The sequence below is a fragment of the Pygoscelis adeliae genome, unplaced genomic scaffold (assembly GCF_000699105.1).
Source record: "Pygoscelis adeliae isolate BGI_AS28 unplaced genomic scaffold, ASM69910v1 Scaffold689, whole genome shotgun sequence".
In the NCBI taxonomy this organism is placed as follows: domain Eukaryota; kingdom Metazoa; phylum Chordata; class Aves; order Sphenisciformes; family Spheniscidae; genus Pygoscelis; species Pygoscelis adeliae.
This window is the reverse complement of record NW_008825440.1, coordinates 68338-73136: the sequence shown is the minus strand read 5'-3', so window position 1 is coordinate 73136 and position 4799 is coordinate 68338. Positions and strand designations below refer to the sequence as shown.

Below are 4799 nucleotides of genomic sequence, written 5' to 3'. Positions count from 1 at the left end.
GGCGTGCACCGCCCCCCAGCCCCCCCTTTGCAGTGACACTGATAGTGGTGACAAGGACTGGCAGGTCCCCAGGCAGCCTGTGCCCTCCTGCCAATGCGCTGCATTTCTCTGGGCTTCCCCTTCTTCACTGGAGAAAAGAGCAGCAAGAGAATTAAATCAGCTTATATCATCCCTGTTATGTGCAGTCCTCTCCCGCTCCCCAGCCTGATGTTATCACAGTAGTGCAAGCTTTTCCAGCATCAGGCTGAACAGGAATACAAGCTGGAAGAGGCCACCTGAGCCCTGGCTTTGGTTACCCTTGCTTGCAGACAGCTGCATGACAGATGTTTACGAAACATTGCAGAGCACCTGCTCCATATGTGCTAAACGTGACAGACGTTCCCTATGCACTGCTGTGTGCTAAGGCTTGGCTTAAAAAAAAAGAAGCTACCACTGTAGCTTGCCTGTGTGAGAAAACAGGTATTGTCTGTGCCCTGGGGTCTAGATCCCTAGCAAGGATTTCAAGTACCTCATCCCTCCTTGAAAGCATGCCACGCTTTATGCGTAGGTGACAGCAGAAGGGCCTTTGCAATTCCTGCTAATTTGGCCTCTAAGAAAAAAGCCACCTTTAACCCCAGATCTAGGCACTGGTTTTAACAAGTGGTTTAGGCATTCCAGCCATAGTTAAAAGTGCATAGCTCAGCCTCTCTTTCTTCAGAAAGAGCTGAAAAGGCTTGGCTTCCGCTCCTTTCTTAGGAAGAGGAGAAAATTCTTCGTCTCACAGGCTACTGGCAGAAGTGCTGAAGCTTTGTGATTAGTGTGATAGAATTATGGCACAAATAGTCTTCCTTCAGATCTCTGGGAGACAGAAACATAAGGTATGCCTAAGGACTCATATTACAAGCTTAATTTTATTTCCCATGTGGTCCTTCCTGTATGTTCAGTCAAGCTCTATCTTAATGTAGATTATGCTCTTTCCTTGTGCACACTTCAGCAGTTGGTGCATTTGTGCCCTGTTGTTGAGGCAGGAAAAGTATTGGTCAAGGAAGCGTGCTTTTGTTCAGCTCATGGCATAGGGTGGAGCACACCTATTAGTGGCTATTGTCCTCTCTGGAGCCTTGTTTATTGCAGTTCCTCCACCAGCCTTGCAGCTGGCATTCTCTTCCTCAGCTGGCATTCTTCTGTTTCACTTTTGATGCGTGCATACGGATCATATTCTACTCTCTGGCCTCGATCTGAAGAGCCACGCTTGCCTTGGTGAGGGCAGCGTGTCCAAAAAGGGCTGTATTTGGTAATAGTTCAAGCGTTGGACAAGATGCAGGGGAAGGCTCAGGATTCAAAACTGTATGCCTAAGCAGGCTAGGAAGGCTTGTAGCTTCCTGGACACCACGCTGGCCAAATGTTTCTGGTTACATCCTAAATGTTGCCGCAGGTTCTTGGAGAGTTGTGGTCTCTGCCCAGGTCCCAGGGGTCATCTCCATTTCTGCTGACTAGACAGATGTGCCTCAGGCCTGTGGGTCAGCTTTTGTGCTGGGAAGCTGATCTCATAGCACAGTGGGAGGTGCTTTTTTTTTCTTAGACTGGGTTTTCTTCTGTAGAAGTTGGGTCATCCAGTCCAGCATGACTAGAAAACACAATGCTTTTCAGCATGTGTGCTAGCTGCTGCTTCTCTTAGCTAACAAGTCTAGCTCACAAGAAGCAGTCACCAGGTACCCATTGGCCAAATGCTGTAGTCCTCCTGCCTGGCATACTGGTATTTTGTATTCTTGTGCTTTGCTCCTGACTGCTTTGGGGTTGTTGAGGGAAAGTCCAACTTTTGTCAGTGTGACCCTGGGGTCAGTATTTATCCCTCACCTGTGGCCTGGCTCCAGAATTGTCAGTGGCCATCTGCCTTAGTCTTCAGCACCACAGGTCCTGAGGGCTGGCCACAGTCCTAGGAGCCACAGCAAGGCGGTGCTGGAAAGATGGACATGCAAGCTGCTTACAATGAAGGTGTGAGTCAACAGTGCTTAATGCAGTCAGCTTTCTCGCTGTGTAATACATCATAATTTTAAATGTTTGTTTTCCTTTTTGTTTTGGAAAATAGCTTTACTAGTGAGTCATGAAGCATTGCCAGTGTTCCTGTACAAGACGGCTTATAAAGAGTGGGAACATCAGCACCGTGGTGCGGTCTGCAGTAATTCACACACCCACTGCAGTGCAACTCTCTGCCCCTACTTCTCAAGTGTGTGGTGACCTCTGAGGCTAGTTTCCTTGTCACCTTAAGTTACACCATCAAAGAGGACATCCCTGCTCTTCCCGCTCCCTTGTTCCTGTGCTGGCATCCTCAGGTGGCAGTGCTCTGGCGCTGTGAACTGGGAGGAGCAGGCATCTCCTTGATGCTGGTGGTGGTCTGGTAAGACATCGGTAGTCTTCAGCCGGCGTTCAGTAATGTACTCTGGCTGGGTCTTCAACAGTACAGCACTGTTTGTTTCTGTGGAGGAGCATATTCCCTCCTGGAGGGCAGTGTTGGTATTGGGGGCAGGGTTTACCCCACTTAGTGGTTAGGAAGAGCAGAGTTGCCTTGTGAATCTTCCTGACTTTTGTTTGAAAATATTTTGTGTGTTAACTACAAGAAAATGCAGCTTATTGCTCTTCATTATGCCCATCCTGCTAAAAAGTAAGTGTTTGAATAGTGAGGTATGCAGTTCAAATTTGGAGCAGATACACTGACAGACTGGCATCTAGACTTAAACATTGTAGAGCAAATTCTCGTCCAGTACAAGAGTGTTTTACTGGGGAGCATAATGGAATATGGGATGTGGTATGTCCTTCTGTAGTCACCAATAACTCTGCTCTTGAACCTCACCCCCCACTTCTTGCAAGTCTGGCTTGATGGGCAATCTGTCTTGCTAACGATAGATCAGTCTGTTGGAAGGGGGGATGCTAAACTGGCCTGAATGTTTTACTGCTGTTTGAGCTGTAGTGGTGGTGTTGGAGGATACCAAAGGGTCTGCTTGGATGAACTGGTCTCCCTCAAGCTGTTGTGTGGATCGTGCGCTGCATTTTACAGTACAATGGAAGGACTTCGAATTTTATAAGCCAGCTAAAATAGTTGAACCCATGCCTTTGTTTACCAGAGGAAGGATGAGTAATATTTAGGCCTTCAAATAGTTTTCTGCTTTATATTTGTTTGAAACTGCTGGGATTCTTCTGTCTTTATTTGTGGATAGTGTCCATGTTTAGTAATAACTCTTCACTTTGAGTTAGTCTGATGAAAAACACGAAGCTGTATCTGAGCTATAAAGTGTCTATTTTTCAAGCCCTGTAGATAGCTTCCTCTTTAAAAATGTTTCTGAAACGCTACTTGCCACAAAGTATTTTTTCTCACATTCACTTGTATGTGGGAAAATATTGGCTACATTGCTGTTTTCTTCAGAGCCCCTGGATGAATACATGGAGCAGTTGTAACCACGTTTGGACTACCTCTCCACCTGGTGCCCGGCTCCTTCTCTTGCGTCACAGCCACAGAATGTTTTTCTTTGTGGCTGTCACTCCCTCCCAGGTGGGCCTGCACATCTGAAACTTGTCATGTTGGCTTTTCTTGGGGGCGGTGAGGTACTTGGCAGTGAGCCTGTGGCACTTGATGGCTGCAGCCTGTTTTCATTGCCACTTTCCCAGGAGCCCTTGGACGACTGCAGTCATCTCACAGATATCTCTAGGCCATGCAGTGGAGAAGGCTTGATGGACTCTGCAGAGCGGTTGACTGCTGTCCTCAGAGTAATTCAGGTGGCATATGCTTCCTTGTTGCTCACCTTTAGGAAAGAAGGTGCTGAAAGTAGGCAGAGGGTTCAAATCTCTTGCTCTGATGGCCGAAATCTGCCTGTAGCCCATAGGTGAGGCACTTCTAACTGTGAGAACAGTCTGTGTGGGCCTTGGGGGGTGTGTGTCTGCCCGGGTGTTTGTGATCTCCATCAGAAGTTAGTGAAGATGTCTGAAGCTAATGAGTCTGCTTAGATAATCCCCCTTCTCTAAATTATGGATAATAATACTTCCTTCTGTCAGTGGCAAAACCAAAACCCTGAGACGCTTTGTGATTGGCTTTCAGTGAAAACTGGGACTAGTACCAGACCTGAGCATCATATGCATGTCTCCTGAGTATGGCAACTACTGTTATCACACAGATGAATCTCTTACTTCTCTTGTCCCGTGAAGTTTAAACTACAGAAGGTGTGAAGTTAAACTTGTCCCCTATATTGTTTGGAATAACTGAAAACTCTGCTTTAGTCATTGGCAAAATAAAAGAAACCAAATCCAAGACAAAGCTGCGTCAGCAAGGGGAGATTTAAGTCTGTAAAGCATTTGTCTGAAATCTGTGAAGTGCTGATCTGTTGCAGCTGCTGGCACCTTGCTTGTTCTTGGATGTTAACTACCATTAAACCAAACTAAAACATATATGACATAAGCAAGCCTCTGCTGCTGAATTTCTTCTTGATAAAGCAAATAAGGGGGAGGAGAGAAATCCACAACATGTGTTTCTTTGTGATAAGACTTAAGCTCTGAGTGAGTTCAGGAGATAGAAACTTTGAAGGATACCTTGAAGAGACTTTGATATGAGTTGCTACAGAGAGGGACCTTCTGTGTTGTTGTTCCCCCCACCCCCAAATTCCCTGCCCCCCACCTTAAAAGCCAGCTAAATATTCACATTGTTCCCCTTACACTGAATGTAGTTGTGTGGTCATGTAACCACATAAGGAAATGTTTTCCATTGGATCAGTGAGATGATTCAACTCAAATGTACGTACACTCATACTATCCCAAAATCCAGTGCGAGGGAGCGA

At 46.3% G+C, this 4799-nt stretch overlaps 1 protein-coding gene across 2 annotated transcripts in view; it reads left to right on the top strand.

Annotated features, from left to right (window-relative positions):
• Positions 1-4799, top strand: part of IP6K1 (inositol hexakisphosphate kinase 1) — a 37812-nt gene that overhangs the window by 23020 nt on the left and 9993 nt on the right. The gene's annotated exons all lie outside the window — the stretch shown is intronic.